We start from the raw sequence: 16,868 nt of genomic DNA on the forward strand, positions 1-16,868 counted from the left end.
TACTCACTCTCTGGAACTCTTCCACTCTGATGGGGGAGAAACAGAAGAATCACCAGTTTGACCAGGCAGCACCTCAGAAAGTAACCCACAAAGCAAGACTTGGCTCTGCTACCAACTGTGACCTTGACCAAGCCATTCCTAGTCTTCTTGGCCTCAGTTTACCCTTCTGTAAAGTGAAGGGGTTGAGTAAACAATATCAGATCTTCTCTGGTTCACTTTCTATGCTTCTCAGTACAAACTGGGCCTGGGAACTCCTTAATGATCTTTCTCCCTTCATCTTATCACTGAAATTACCTTGTTTGTTTTGTTTTTGAGTTTGTTTGCTGTCTGCCTTCATCTCTAGGCTATGCTTTCTAGGAGGACAGCCCTTATCCATTTTGCTCAGCATTGTATCCCCAGGATAGTGGTGGGCACACAGTAAGTGCTCATCTCATATCTGTGGAATGTGAGGTATCCACTAAGGGGTTGGAGGGTAGGGGTGTCACCTCAGTGAAGAGGTGGTTTTAGTCTATAAATGCTGACAGCACTCAGGAAAGAAGCTATCAAGTAAGGTTGGAGAGTTTACCTGGGAAGGCTTCCTGGAGGAGGTGAGGAAAAGAAGCAGATTTGGAATACTGAATCAGTATTCTGATTAACAAGGGACTTGAACGACCATGGGCTTGGAAGTACTTTCTTGGCCTTACCTACTGCTCAGGAGGAAAGACTTGAGGTTTAATAGACAAGTTTCGTTCCTCCCTCCCCAGTAATTAATCACCTGGCCTGGGAGGTTCCCTAGAGTTTGTTTACCACTCCTCTCCCCCAGCTCCTCCCAAGGTCACCCTAGGATAGTCTAGCTGTATCTAGATCCCATTCTCTGCCTCCCACCCCAGAGGAACCGAGTGTGGGGCAGGTGTTGGGAAGGGACTCCCAAGATTTAGACCTGTGCTGGCCATGTGGCAGCCACCAGCCACATGTAGCGACTAAGCAAGGGAACTGGACTGAGACATACTGTAAGTGTGAAATACAACACATTTTAAAGACTTAGTACAAAAAAAGAATGTGAAATATTCATAACTTTTTATATAGCTATGTTGAAGTGAAAAATTTTAAATATATTAGTGAAATAAAATAAATTACAGGATGGTTCAGTTGCTTAGAGCACAATGGGATGCAGGCATGGGATGGTGGGCTGTGCCCCTGCAACTAAGATTGGAAAAGGTAACTGAACTTGGAGCTGAGCTGTGCCCTCCACAACTAGATTGAAGGACAACGACTTGGAGCTGATGGGCCCTGGAGAAAACACACTGTCCCCCAATAAAATTTAAAAAATAAAATAAAATAAAAGCATACAGTTGTATTGACTTTAAAAATAAATTACAATTAATTTCACCTGGTAAGAAAGTTTTTGCCTTTAAAAAAATGTGGCTGCCAGAAATTCTAAATTGATATGTGGTTCACATTCTATTTCTATTGACAGTGCAGGCCCAGATATTTGGAAGAAGGAACATTATGGATAAAAGAATGGAAAGACTATTGTTCTTCTGAAGTCAGAAGAGAAACGGATCAAACTGCAGCAGTCTGGAAGGAGGGTAGATGACAGGAAGTTCTGAAAAACCTGACAGATCTGCAGACTCTCCTTCCTGAAAAGCTTTCTGAATAGGTGAAGACTTTGCTTATCTTGATTTGTCTTAAAACATCTCATCAAACTGATTCTCAATCATCCAAACCTGATTATTTAGCAGTTTAGGTTTCCTAACTTCATTCAAGGTGTCTTCACTCTATAAACAGCAATTTAATTATCTATTTGATAATGAACCCAGATACCTGGGATCCACAGAAAATTCCTAACATGATTTTACCCAATAGTTTCTGATCTTTCATCAGACTGCTGTGACAGTAGCAACAGTGTTGACAGACTGAGATTTCATCATCTTACCCTCCCCGCTGCCTTCCTGTGCCCACCCCACCCCTCACCCCACCCAAAGGTGCTGGAGCAGAGAGAGGGCTCAATCAGGCGATACTGAGGGGGAAGATGGGGGTCTGGATAAGCCACAAACTGTGTTATCTGCCCCTGAGTTTGCACCTACATAAGCGGGTGGCCTATATGCAGACAGGATATACTGGGATAAACCACAGGGATCATGTGTGGGGGGGAGAGCAGTCCTGCAGTAAACCCCTCTACCTACTTATCTCCCATCAAGAGCATTAATCCAATCAGTCACTCATTCTCTCAATCAACCACATTCAATATCATACTATTTAGCGTTACCGTGCACTGACACACTGTCCTAGGCGCTGCAGCTCAGGGGCAATCTGTACACAAAGGCCACATAGATGAGGTTTCCTGAGACAGGGATTCAGGGGACACATGGTTTATTGAGGGCACAGTCTCAGGAGAAGGGGAGGGGTTAAGCAAGGACAGGGCTCTCATAGCTGAAGGCTAATTTTTGTGTGATCCTGTGGGGCAGCTCACTGATGGAGAATGGAACCCAGAAAGTGTCCCCTCCTGAGGCAGCGAGGCTGGTCTTTTCTATCCTCTGCAGTCAGCTAATGGGCTGCTGCTTGCTGGGGTCTCCAGAGAAGGGCATCCAGGAGCCCTTGGAGCCAACACTCAGACAGTCCAGGGGATGTGGGTGGGGCAGCGAGGGTATCCTCTCAGGGTGTAGCCCGAGAAGAGAAGAGTCAGCTGACCTGGGCAAGCCAGAGTCCTAATTGCTGTCTTTGTTTGGCAATCTAGTCGTCTTTCTACTCTCACTCTCGGCCTCAGCCTCAGCCCTTATCTGCCCTCGTCTGTCTAGCCTTGTTTCTGCCGCCATCTGTCTCTTTGTCCTTGGTTCCTTCCTCTGATCCTGCTGTCTCTCTTCTGGAGGTTTATCTGAAACTCAGGATAAAACGCTGCATTCCTTCAAGAGCCTCCAGGAAGCTGGGGCTACTGAGTCACGCCTGTTGACCTCTTCCCTTGCCAATGGGGCACCAGAGCCCCACTGCTCCCCCAGGCAGAAAGCTTTGGTGTCCCAGGGGACATTTGAGCCAAACCTCTTCTCTGTGTTTTCCCTTTACTGGCTGTATCCATCCCCACTTCTTGTCGTGGAGAAAGGACAGGAGAAATTCATTCTCAAGGCTTGACTTAAACATCACAGGATACGTTCTCTGGAAGGGAAGGGTGGGATCTGGGCTGGCTTCCTTAGAAACTTGAGCACAGAAGAGACACCTTCTTTCCCTGCCCCCTCCCATATTCAAACAGGGACTGGGAGAGAGGAAGAGATGAGTTTCTGCCCAAAGGCTGGGGCTCTCATAGCTGAAGAGACTGACTTCTGAACCTGCCTTTTTTCTGGCTCAGCCCTGTTTGTGGAGGTGCCAGAATTCTACGGCAAAAAGCAAGAGAGGAAAAGAGCATTGTCTGAGGGTATTTGACTGCCCTTTTATACTCCAAATCACACAGAGAGCCCAGTGTCATGCCCTCTACATCTCCTTGTCCTTCACATGTGGATTTCCCATAGTATGTCGCACACACACACACACACACACACATACACACACACATACACACACACACCCCTTCAAATTGTTGAAACCAGAGCTGCTGGCTCCAGGGAGGGGAGTGAGGAAGCAGCTGTGGACAGGTGTGGGTGGCCACATACCTACATACCTTTCTTTCTGGGAGGTGACACTTCCACTACACCTCCACAGGTTTCATCTGAACCTCACCCTCAGCTTGGCCCCATGGTGTTAGGGTGGGCAGGAGGAGTTGAGCTGGCCCACTGCCAACAAGGAAAGCATTCTTAACAGGCCCTTGAACTGGCCCCAAATCAATTCTCTGAAGGACCAAGTCTGAGGGAAACTCACGTTAGAGAACAGCAACAGGAACTGGGTCTAGATTGTGGAGTGAATTTCAGTGATGGTTGAGAGAAACACCCTGGAGAAGTGTGAGGAGCACCCATCCTCCCTGATGTATTGGATGAAGGCAGGGTGTAGGGCCAGGACAAAGTTTGGGGTCTGGACTGGGAAAAGTGACCCCGGAGGCCCAAAGCATTTGGCATCTCTGAATCAGAGGAAGGAACTGCCTGACTGGATGTGTCACCCCCATTAGGCTGGGGCTGGGGCTGTAATTGCTGTAATTCGTTGATGAATGCAATTTGCAGCTGGCTTCTCTCCTTGTGACAGGCTTCAATTAGAGCTGCCAGAAGGATCTGGAGTGGGAGGGGGAGCTGAGATGTTTCCAACTGCTTTGCCTGATCCCCTTTCAGCTCTCTGCCCCACCCCGAAAAAGAGGGGGTTCTTTAGGTTAATTGTCCCCCACTTTCTCTAAACATACCCTCAGAGATATAATTCCAGAACGAGTGGTACTGGAGTGGAGAGGGAGAAAGGTATAAAATGGATACCTGCCTGCAGGCTGGTCTGGGATGCTATAAACTGATTTTAAAACTCAACCATGTTTAATTTAGTTGAGTGTTTTCTCATTTATTTTAGAGCCCCTAGAAGTCCTATAGGAAGGAAGACTTTTGAGCGAAACTACTTATTTCTACCTCATAGTCTCTTCTCCAGCTCATCAAAGGAAAAAATACAAGGCAGAATGATGGAAAGGAGAGAGAGAGATTAGTTTTTCATAGATATATACTAATTTTAATTTCAAAAGACTGTAAGGACACGAGAGATCATTAAGTCCAATGGTTTTCAAACTCTTTTTCCAAAAAGCAGTGGAATGTTTCTTCAAACAAAATCTACTATAGAAGCTCAATGTGTAAAACAAGCCATGACTGATCCAGTTAAAGTGGAAATGGGGGCTCTGATCCCCCTGGACTGTCCTCCCCTACTCCTGCCTCGGTGGCCTCCCTGTGAGAGCTGTAAGGTTCAGTTAAGGTGACCAACTCATCCCGATTTGTCCGGTTTTAGCATTACAACTCTGGAATCCCAAGAAATTTGCAGAACCCCAGGCAAACTGGGACAGTAGGTTGCCCTACACTCAGTGGAGCATAGAAAAGCACTGATACAACCCCTTTGATCTATTGATGAAGATACTTAGGCCAAAAGAGGTGATGTGATTTGAAGTCCCATAGCTAGATTCCCCATATCCAGGAGTTGGGAGCTAAATCCTGCCACTCTGCCCTGAATCTCGGTGAGAGGTAAACAATCTACCTCCAAATCGCTTTCCTGCTTCAAGTACCTTTCCTATGAAGTCTTCCCTGATTCCCCTAGAAAGAGTATGTCCTCTCTTCCAATTCTTCTTTTAGAGCACTTATAAGGTAGAGTCTTTTTTATCTTGGGTCTTTCTTCCTATTTGGACTGGAAGATTCTTGGTTTCATGTCTCATTTATTTATTTTCATATCCTTCAGCACGTAGTGTAGTGTCTGCCATAGAGTAGGCATTCGAAAGATGATTTTAGATAGATATATGGATGGTGGATGGGTAGACAGATAGATGGATTTGATGGATGGATGGATGGGTCAATTGGAAGATGGAGAGATGGAATGGATGAGAGGATATAAAGATGGATGGATAGAAGGCTGGGTGCCGTGTTGAAGGCCTTTGGATGGAATAATGGGGCAGTTTCTAGGCAAGTTCCTCTTGTATCAATTCTCCCTAAAATGGTCATTCTGCTTGGATCTGATTTTTGGAATAGCTAACATACCTATATTTAGAGGCAAGGACCAAAGCAGCTTCCTAATCCAATTAGAAGTCATTTAAATTGATCATTTTGGATTATTTGTGGCATTGCTTTCCTCTATGCAAAGTTATGGTTTAACTACACAAATACAATATTTGATGAAAATACCTCAAATAGGCAGCTGATGGCAGTGACGAATCCTGTCTGAAAATAAAACAGTTTAAAAATATCAGGCAAGGGAGCGTGTAGGAGGCAAGAAGAGAGAGTGAGCAGTTGGTGAATATATCAGGACTCGAGGACTGGAAAGGCTGGAATCCCAATTCCTTGCAGGAAGAATGTGAGGTGTGCATCTGAAGAACTTCCCAATTACCAGGATCAAGAGACAATAGGATAGAAGGTTTTAAAAGAAAGAGGGGAACGGCATTGATCATGTTTGGGAGTAAAATATTACACGAAATGATTATTCACGATTCTTTTCTGACCTACTGTTCATTCAACTACAATTTACTGAGAGTCCATTCTGACCCACGCGTCAAGACAAGCACTTTCACTTATATTGTCTCAGCCCATCAGACCTGGGGGCGGGAAGATGGCGTGGACCTACTCTCAGTGTGTACATTCTTCTTGGGCAATCGCATCCACACCCATGGCTTAAACCACAGCAGCTACGCTGACTCCCAAGTGTTGGTCTCCAGTCCAGACCTCCTCTTGAGTTGCACACTTTACCTCCACCCCACTGCTGGGTGTCTCCCCCGGGTGTCTACAGGTGCCTTAAGCTCAGACCTCACACTGAACTCATTTGTTTCCTGTCTAAACTTTCTCTACTGCCGGGATTCCCCATCTCTGTTCATGGCACCTGACCCACTCGATACCCAAGTCAGAACCATCCTCTTCTCCCTCCCCCACTCCCCATCTCCTATGCTGGTCACCACATCCAGTAATTCTACTCCCTCAGTTCCTCACAGATTTGGGTCTCCCTCTGCCTCCCCACGGGAAACACCCTAAGTCCAGGTCTGCACCGTTTGTCCCTGGGTTACCACCCTAGCTTCCTCAGTGGTCTCCTACTTTCCCGTCTCGCACCCTGGGAACCTATTCCCCACCTGGTTGCCAGACTCGTTTTCCCAAAAGGCAAATCTGGTCACCTCATCCCCTTAAAGCCTTTTGACAAAAGCCCAAATGGCTTTAAAATAATATTCAAACTCCTTAGCATCTGCAACAAAGGTTTTCACAGTCTGGCACTCTTCTACACCCCTCAGTCGGCTGCACCAAATCATGACCCTTGCTGGCCATGCTGTCTCTCTGTCAGGCCCCTGCCTTCACACAGGCCATTCCTGCTGCCTCAGAATGCCTCACCTCCCATTTTCACTGATCTAATTCCTCCACAGGCTTCACAACGCAGCATTTTCGGTGTCACCTCCAGCAGGCAGACTCTCTGACTACCCCTTCGCGCCTGAGTCTGGGTGAGGTGTCCCTCCTCTGACTTCTAATGTGAGCAGTGCTTGTCTGTTCCTTATCTCTGATCACACTGTAGTACGGTTACCTGTTAACTTGCCTGTTTCTCCTCCTCCAATGTGAGATGTCCCAGGGGAGGTATGCTGTCTTTCACACCTGCATTCCTTGTGCTGAGTGTGTTGTGTGGCATGCAGTGTGCCCAGTAAATGTTTGTTGAATGAATGAATGATCTCCTGTGGTTCTCTGTCATTTATGGGCCTTTGATCTCATCCTCCCTCTTGAGGAAGACAATTTAGTTCAATTTAAGATAGGACTCAGGATATACTGTAGAAATCAGTATATTTTTCTCTACCTCCCCTCCCCTATCTCTTTCAGATTTTGCTGGCAGCCACAGCCTTGGCACAGACACAGGCAGCTCCGTCTGCAGAACATCAGCTGGTAGCGAAAAGCCCTTCCCTTCCTCCCTGGCTCTGTCTTCGCTCCGCACAAATCGTTTTTCCTTTTTGGGTGTTCAGAGCTCTGATAGCAGAGGGCTGGGTGGGAGGGTGGCAGCATTGGGCTGTCTGCAAGGAGGCGGAAAAGGGAGGTGTGGGAGAATGAAGACGTAGATGGAAGCATTGCTATGTAGGCCCTTTTGAGGGAAAAAGAAAATTTAGCTCTTTGGGGCTGCCTAGGGCAGAGCAGCTAGGATGCGCTTGTCCCCTTTTGCTCTCTGGGAGCTGAGATTGCCCTCCTAAATATTGGTAGGCTTTCTAAGGGGGAGGGGAGAGAGAGACAGAGAGAGAAGTCTGGATTTTCAGAATTGGCCCTGTATATGCACTTCCTACCAAAACATTGGGCAGAATCTTGGGGGTCAGGCTATTATTGTTTTTTCATTTTGGAGAACACAGGAAAAGAGAATCTGTCACATATCTCATTCATTCGTTCATTCATTTGTGATGCCAGATGCTGGGGTGCAGAGATGAACAAAGCTTAGTGCTCTGGGAGCTCACCATCTGAGGCAGGATGAAGCCTGTACGTAGATATGTTACAACACAGCAGCCTGGTGTGGTCTGGGATGGCTGCGAGAGCAAGTGCTTGGTGGGCTTGGAGGGCAGGTCACTCTGTACATGGGAAGGCATCAGCTAAGAAGGTGACACTGGCCCTCCAGGACAGATTACTGCACAGTGTTGTTCTCACAACTGTCTTCAACTTCAATTCCTCAGAGGAGACTCTCTTTAACTTTTCACGAGGAAATATGGCAGCATGTATGGTAGGAAGAGTACTGAATTTAGAGAAGATCACATGGTTTTAGACTCTGGCTCACCAACTCCATTCATTCATTCATTCATTCATTCATTCAGTGAATGCCCCTGGATCAGATCTGAGACTTTGAGAAAGTGACATTACTTCTCTGAGCTTCAGTTTTCTCATTTATATAATTGGGATACTGGTGACAGCCACCTCATCATTCTTTCCAGAGAATTATATGAACTGAAGTACGTGACAGTGCTTTGTAAACCGTAAAGTACTTTGCCAATGTGATCTGTTATGTATTCTTCTGCTCATGCATTCATTCGGTCAGCCAGTAACTATTTTTTTTTTTTTAAAGGAATATAAGTTAGTTTATTTAAGAAAAAAGGCACTGGCAGAGAGACTGCAGGAGCAGAGTCTCAAGCCAGCCAGTAACTATTGAGTGCCCTTTTCTAAGGTCCGACAAGCCCCTCTTCAGGCCGCTTTGTGCATGTGGCCGTGTATGTCTGTGTGTGAGTGACTAGTGCCTTCATCGAGCAGCCACCATCTGCTCTGCCTGCAGGGAAGTCCTAGCTTCCCCAGTCCCCAGCCCTCGCCTCCAGCTGCAGGTGGGCAGGGACACGCTATCCACTCTCCTGTCTCTTAGCTGATGGTTACTGGTGCACGGAGGAGGCTGGAGGAGGCCAGCAGGGCGCATGACTCATCAGCTTTAGTCACGCTGCCACAAGGACTTCTCTTCCTACAAGACAAAGACCCAAAATAAAAACGTGGCTGAGGAGCAAGGTAGTTGTCTGGGCTGTGTCTCTGCGGGACATCTGAGCCACCAGGAAGGGAGCTGAATTCATTATTTTGCACGTCCCCCAGCCCCCCTCCACCCCCGACGCTCACGTCAAAAGTGTCCTGGAGACGCTCACGTCAAAAGCATCCTGGAGAACCCCAGAGCTGAAGGGTGGTAGAGAAAGAGGCCCTGGCCGAGTGGTGAGCAGGAGACTGGAAGTCGCTTTCCCACGATAGTCATCGTCCCAGCAGATCCTGGTCAGTCACATTATCACCTCCAACATGTGGACAGTGCTTTACAGTTTAAAAAGTGCTTTCATACATGTTCTCTCATTTGGTTCTCCCAAGAACCCGTGAGGCCATTCCTGGAGAGGCAGACTAGCGTAGAGGTGGAGTGTGTGGCCTCCAGAGCCAAACAGCCTGCGTTGGAATCCATGTTTATTGCTACCAGCTGTGGGACTAAGCAAATCCCTTAACCTCTCTGTGCCTCAGTTTCCTCATTTAAAAAATAGGGATAATGGTGGCCGGTTAGCTCAGTCGGTTAGAGCGTGGTGCTAATGCAATCAAGGTTGCAGGTTCGATCCCCACATGGGCCACTGTGAGCTGCGCCGTCCTTAAAAAAAGGGGGGGATAATAGTAGTACCTACTCTGTACAATTTTTGTAAGGATTAATAGCTTACTTTTTCACTGTCAGTCTGCCCAAATTAGACTGGAAGCTACAGAAAGGAGGGATCTTTGTTTCGTTTGCTGAGTGTCTGGCATCTTTAGGACGGTGCCCAACACAGAGAGGTTTGCAAACAATATTTATGAATATTGCCTGAGATACCAGATAGGAAGGTGCTTTGTAATCTAAAGGAGACCAGGAGTGGGGCCCAAGCCGTTACATTCCTGTCAGAAGGCATGGTCCCGTGGCACAATGTCCCCCCATGACCACATGGCGGTCCCTGAAGAAATGCCTTCTGAGGAGTGTTTTGTGGTCAGAATATATTCTCTGCAACCTCTCATTCTTTCATTCATTCGTTTGTTCACGTGGTCAACACTCCTTGAGTACTGCTCCGTGCCAGTCCCTAGTCTGGGCACTGGGCATAGAGGGGTGTGAACAAGGCAGATCTTGTCCTTGCCCAGCAAACAGTCTATGGGACAGAGAGATTCCTGGAGGAGTCCAGTGCTGTGTGATACCAACCCCCAGGACAGAGGGACACACAGGGGCTCTAGGATCACAGAATCCTCATATCATTTCTTTCCAACTTTTTTTGCGGGGAGAATAGGGAGCCTCTGCCCAGCATGGCCTCCCCTAGCCCATCCTGAGATATCCCTTTGCTTTAGCTCATAGGTCCAGGATGGACAGCGGATGGGGAAGCTCTGGGAAGGCCCCACAGGAAGAACCCAGTCCAGGCACGTTCCTGCTGTAACCCTACTGCCTAGACCCCTGTGTCTCCCTGGAAGACATCTGCAGAGCCAGTCACGACATTTCAGCTTTCTCCAATTAAGCGTTATGAAGGTGGAGAGACTTGGAGTGCACCCTGGCCAATGGGTTATTTATTCCATCACTTGAATCACAATACATCTCCAAATTTTCCTTGATTTGGCTAATTCAAGAGATTAAGGCTCAGATGTGATGGGGGCAGGGTTGCCATTAAGTGTCACAAACCCCTCATTTTGTACCAGCTGATGGGAGACCATATTGCCCAGATGGTAGGAAAGCATGATTAGTCCTTCTTTTATGCCAAGCCCCAAGAGAGACAGGAATTAATCATGGAGCCAGGGTGGGAGGGGCTCTTCTGTCTCATCGCTCTCTCTTAAGCTGGCAAGAAGGTCCCTGATGAATATGCAGTAGAGGAAGCTGGTCACTCTTCCTGCTTAGCGCCAATCAGGTCTAGCAATAGCTTAGGATTCTGGCAGGCTCTGTGCTCAATACAGATTTTCCCTCCTCGTGTTCTCTCTCTGCTGCACATTTTGTTTCCCCTTTTCCTGCACGCTTCACTTCACCTCCTACTCACCCTGTTTTTATGTTCTTGACAACACTCTTACCAAGGTCAAGAGTGACCTCCTACTTGCCAAGGTAAATGGCCTCGCTGGGTTGTCGTCATCTACTTGACCTCCCTATAATGTTTGAAGCTGTTGGTCACTTCTTCCTTTTGGAAATTCTTTTCTTGTCTTCTGGGACTCCCTCTTCCTGCTTTTCTGATCTTTTCTACTTTCATCTTCCTCCCTTTTCCTGAAAATGTTGACAAATTCCCAGTTTTCTGTCTTAGACCTTTATCTATTCTCTTGGCTCCCTCAGGGAGTGGCAGATACAGTTGGTCGCCCATTCTTTTTCTTCTTGTGCAGTAACAGTGACCCTCCAGGGGATGAACAATGATTGGTCTAAGAAATCACGGTAAATAATTTATTTTCGTCTGTGATCTGTTTAAGGGTGGACACGTGACATAGTCCTGGCCAGCAGGGCATGAGTAGAAGTGGGAGGGATTTCAGGGAACAACTGTGTGAGGCGAAGCAGCCCTTCTTGCCTTTAAGCAAAACGTGAGGATACGGTGTCTGAAGCTGCAGCATCTGTCTTGTGAGCCTGGGGAGAAGACCAGTAGGCTCCATCACAGCCATGCTGCTCTGACTTTGATATAGTTAAGCCAATGAATGCATCGATCCAGGCCTGGCCCTGCTAGTCTCATTTTTAAGCTGCGGAAAGCGTGCCTGACAGATATACTTGGAGATCCTAACGTCTCCCATGACTTCAATTACTAGCTCTCTGCTGATGCCTTCCGAGTTTATCTGTTTAATTCAGACCTCTTGCCTGCAGCATCACAGACATCTTCACCTGGATATCACTGAAACCTAATGTCTGTAACAAAACCCCATCTATATAGCCTCTTATCCTCAGACCTAGTCAATTTGCCTCCTGTCACCTGAGAACTTTATTCATACCTCTGCTGGAGTACTTGTCCCATGGGTTTGTCTTCCTCTGCAGAATTTAAACTCTCATAGGACTGGAAACTTATCCTTCTTTAAATCCTTAGTATCAAGGAGGAGCTCATTAGGTTCTCTCTTTTTTTCGACAGTCATTGTATCATTAGGTTCTTGTTGGCAGCAAAGGGCTTCAACCTCACATACGTCTCCCATTTGGGGGAGGCAAATCCTCTTATTAGCTAGAACTGTGTTATATGTTCCCTTGGACCAATCTCTTGCAAAGGGAACAGAAATTACTACCAGGAATGGCTTAGAGCAATCCCAAGTCATCCTCGGTGCTGGGCACACTGCTGTGTGACAAACGCAGGGTTCTGAATCAAGGCAGACGAGGAAAGTATCTACCGTATGGATGACCAACGATGCTTGCCACTGAGGTGCTCCGTCTTGGTCCAAGTTCTTCAGAACCCTCACTGCTTCCAAGATACACATAGCTCTGCGGGGAGTGCACCTGTGCAGGAACAATCTCTAAATGCTTCATGTTTAGTGATCCAGAGCTGAGGCTGATTGTGTGCAGTTCTACGACTTTGCGAACTTGACCTCCAGCAGGGCTGCAGCAGATACTTGTGAGTGTTGTTCATTGCGCGTGGGGGGCAGTGTCAAGGGGAAAAAGATGGGGCTGAAAATCAACTCTGCTTACCAAACCACACACTGTGGCGTGGGGTTGTGTCTACTTGGAGGTCGGGGTGTCTGGCTCCCATTCTCACAAAGGCATTCGAAGGCCTGGGGCTGCCCTGCCTTCCAGAAAGGCTGTATCCATTTATACACCCACCAGCAGTATTTGAGAATGTCCATCTTTCTCTGTCTGCTCTCCATTACTAGGTATTATCACTTTAGAAAATCTTTAACACTCTCTTATCTGCTCCCCTAAGCCTTTCTCTTTGCATTTGCTGTCTACTCCCAGGTTTATCTTCCCCAAGAGCTTCACAAGATCTTCTATGACTCTTTCTTACTAATAAGTTAAATGCCTTAGTTGGCATTCTGGGCCCCTCAGGGTCTGGCCCCACCCTATGCTCCCAGCCTTATTTTTCATTACAAATCTTTTGCCTACGCCAAACATTTGCTGTGCTGTTATTCACCCTCAAATTTCTTTATTCTTTTCTGTTCATTCTTGAAGCCGTGGCTCAGATCCCATCTCTTGCAGAAACATCTCTTGTCCTCTCTACCTTCTTATCACCTCTGCATTCCTTCAGTTCAGTGGCTGTCAGGCTTGGTTGCACGTTGGAATCACTGGGGAGCTCTAGAAAATACCAACACCTGCCCCCCTCCCCGCCAAGATATTCTGATTTAATCTATCTGCGTGCCAGACTGGGCACTGGGACTTTTAGAGTCTCATGTGCAGCCAAATTCCAGAACCATCTATTGAAATCATTTGGTCTTATTGCCTTGCATAGGGAGAGCTGGTTGGGGGGAGATTTAAAAACCAGATTCCTTGGCTGCACCCCTGGAGGTTCTGACATCTAAACTTTTGTTTAAAGCTCCTCAGGTGATTCTGATGTTCAACTTGATTGAAGGCCACTATGCGATGCTTATATTTTTTTTACACTTCCTGTACACTGTAGGTGCTTAAAAATGTCTATTTATACATCAATTAATTAAGAAGAACTAGAATGACATAAGTGTGTAAAAGAAATTTGACAACGGTAATGTGCTGTGCAAGCATAAGAGTTTATCATTGAGGTTATTATTACCACTTTTAAGTTCCAAGTTTGCCCTTTACACTAGTGTGATGCTGCAAAGGACGTACTCAGGTTTCCAACCTTGGCATAAGGGCTTACTTACCAGTGCCCTTAGACTGTGGCAACACAGGTTGGTTTGGAGAATGGGTAAGGGCCTTGAATGCCTAGGTTCCTAAGGCTTGACTTTTTAGTTCAGAGGCAAAATCGCTAAAAAAAGCCCCACTTCTTCTCCTTCTCCCTCCTCCCTCTCTACTCCTCCCTTTCTCCCAGCACCCCAAGTCCCCAGGTGCAAATGCTGTGGTGGCCCCAGCCAGAATAAAAGGAATCCTCGCCCCTTTTTTTAAAGCAGGGGTTTTGCAAAGCAAAGCCAGATTGGGGTGGAGGTGGGGCACAGAATTGCCTCGGAGAGAGATTGGGATAGGGGTTCAGGTGGGGGTCAAGAGGGGAGCGTGGAAAATGGCACTGAAGCCAGACCAAAATATGATCTTTCTCTCAGTTACTCTTATTTCTTCCTGCTTCCTCTTGCCAATTATAGAAGCAATTCATATTTTGTATGGATGGAGGATGTGAAAAACAAAAAAGCCATCAAGGAATATCCAGGAACATCTGACCACCCATAATTCTACCACTCAGAGAGAACCATTGTTATTTGAATTTCTTTCAGTCTTATTTCTATGCATAACAAAAATGGTATGCAGTGGCCTGATTTTTTATTTTCACTTAGCAATATATTATAAACATTTGCCTTTGTCAGTAAATATTCTTCTATAGCAGAAGTTGGCAAACTTTTTCTATTAAGTTTCTGATAGTAAATATTTTAGGCTTTGCAAGCCATAAGGTCTGTTGCAACTGTTCAACTCTGGCATTGTAGCATGAGAACAATCATAGACAACACATAAACAAATGAGCATGGCTGTGTTCCAATAAAACTTTATTTACAAAAGCAGGACGCTGGTCCATTTGGCCATTGGATATGGTTTGCCAACTCCCGTTCTATAGCATTATTTTTGAAGAGCTTACTAGATTCCTGTTGTATATCCATAATTTTTATTTTCTTCTATTGAACCTTAAGTCATTTCCACTTAAAAATATTACAAATAGGGCCGGCCCGTGGCTCAGGCGGTTAGAGCTCCATGCTCCTAACTCCGAAGGCTGCCGGTTCAATTCCCACATGGGCCAGTGGGATCTCAACCACAAGGTTGCCAGTTCAACTCCTCGAGTCCTGCAAGGGATGTTGGGCTGCGCCCCCTGCAACTAGCAACAGCAACTGGACCTGGAGCTGAGCTGAGCCCTCCACAGCTAAGACTGAAAGGACAACTTGAAGCTGAACGGCACCCTCCACAACTAAGATTGAAAGGACAACAACTTGACTTGGAAAAAAGTCCTGGAAGTACACACTGTTCCCCAATAAAGTCCTGTTCCCCTTCCCCAATTGAAAAAAACACAAAACATTTGTTTGCTTATTAAAAAAAAAAATATTACAAATACCACTGCAAGTAACACCATGTTTCCCCGAAAATAAGACCTAGCCAGACCATCAGCTCTAATGCGTCTTTTGGAGCAAAAATTAATGTAAGACCAGGTATTATATTATATTAGACCCAGTATTATATTATATTATACCTGGTATTATATTATATTATATTAGACCCAGTTATATTTATATTAAAATAAGACCAGGTCTCACAGTACCTATGTATCTTTTTTTTTTTTTTTTGCCCCTTGGGATAAATTCCTAGAAGCATGAACACTGGGACATGGGATTTACCTAATTTTTAGGGCTTGTGATACAAACTGCCCAGTTGCCTTCCAGGAAGTATTAGTGCCAACAGTGGGTATTATAATTCCTTTTAATCTTTGTCAATTTGACAGATTTAATTTCTTTCCTTTTTTTTTTTTTTTTTTACTGATTGTAATCTCATGGTGTCTTCACTTAATGGTTTTGTTCGCAGGTCATGACACAGAGATACACTGTGCTCTCACCAGTCCTTTGTCACCAAGTCTGTGGGCTTTTGATAGACAAATTATTTGGTCTGGGCTGCAACCCCAGATTTTCCCGCTTACAGATAAGCATGTGGTGGAGAAGAAGGTAGGAAGATTGCTATAAATCTGAAGTTAAATATCTTCTCTCCCCAACTCCAATAAAGGGAGAAATATTTTGGAACTTATGTAAAAACATCTTTGTGATTTTGCCTGCGCAACAAACCCGACTCCTTGTTCTAAGTCCTGGGGCTTGTGATTGCCTTCCAGGGTGGTGTCCTATCCTGTCACGTAGGAAGTGGTGCCTCTGTATGACTTCCAGACTCTGCAGGCTCTTCAGGAGTTTGATTTGGGAAAGGGGGAAAAAGGCGAGTTAAGTTGCTGCCATCAAGTCCCAGGATAAATGGCTAAGTGATGAACAATTTGCTGATGAACAATTTGCATCTAAGAGGCGGTTTGGGAGTTTGTTGAATAGCCCATGATTGCAGCTAAACACCACCTGCCACGCTGTCCCCCGCAGCTCCCCTTCTGCTTGGGAGGGAGTTTTCTCCTGGGCAGAAATCTGTTCTCCTGTTCTTTCACTCACCAGTGCTTTTATGCTAATGTTTGGGAGCTAGATGAGAAAACCAGATTTACCGGAAGTTTAGCTGGTTCCTCTGGGAAGAAGGAAAAGCTGTTTCCAACTGAGACTCATCTACTTTTGATTAAATTGGAAAAGTGGTGGCTGCAGAGGCCCTTTCCCAGTCCTCAAAGGTCTCCTTAGTGTGTTCTGTGGACGTCACACTTGTCTCAATGCAAAGTCCACGGCCCTAACACCAGACCCAAGGTAGGATGGAATCTTTAACAAGCACCCTTCGGTGACCTTACGAACCCAAAGGCAGTGGGTTCTAAACACAGGTGAGCCTCATTACCTGGAGGGGTTAAAAACTATAAATCCTCAGGCCCCAGCGCCTGGAGATTATGATTCTGTAGGCCAGGAATCCTTGAGTGGAAGTGGGAAGTGTTCTCGCAAGCGATTTTTGAAACAGCCAGGTCTGGAAATCACTACCCTCGGGAATTGATCAGAGGTAAAACACTAGGAACCCTCCTATTCGTTCTACAGGACCTGGAGCAGAAGAGGCAGGGAAGGAAGCTGAAGGCCCGGTTCTGGGCCCATTATTTGCGCCAGATGGGCGTTAACTACTGAGCTCAGAGGCCCTTT

At 46.2% G+C, this 16,868-nt stretch overlaps 1 long non-coding RNA gene across 1 annotated transcript; it reads left to right on the forward strand.

Moving 5' to 3' along the window:
• The first annotated feature begins 1,460 nt into the window (after positions 1-1,460).
• LOC141568908 (uncharacterized) lies at positions 1,461-15,469 on the forward strand. Its single transcript, XR_012492210.2, has 3 exons — positions 1,461-1,639; positions 6,971-7,045; positions 7,413-15,469. It is a non-coding gene; the product is annotated as an uncharacterized LOC141568908 (long non-coding RNA).
• The last annotated feature ends 1,399 nt before the right edge of the window (positions 15,470-16,868 follow it).

The sequence above is a fragment of the Rhinolophus sinicus genome, chromosome 12 (assembly GCF_057876585.1).
Source record: "Rhinolophus sinicus isolate RSI-liver-muscle chromosome 12, RSI-T2T, whole genome shotgun sequence".
In the NCBI taxonomy this organism is placed as follows: domain Eukaryota; kingdom Metazoa; phylum Chordata; class Mammalia; order Chiroptera; family Rhinolophidae; genus Rhinolophus; species Rhinolophus sinicus.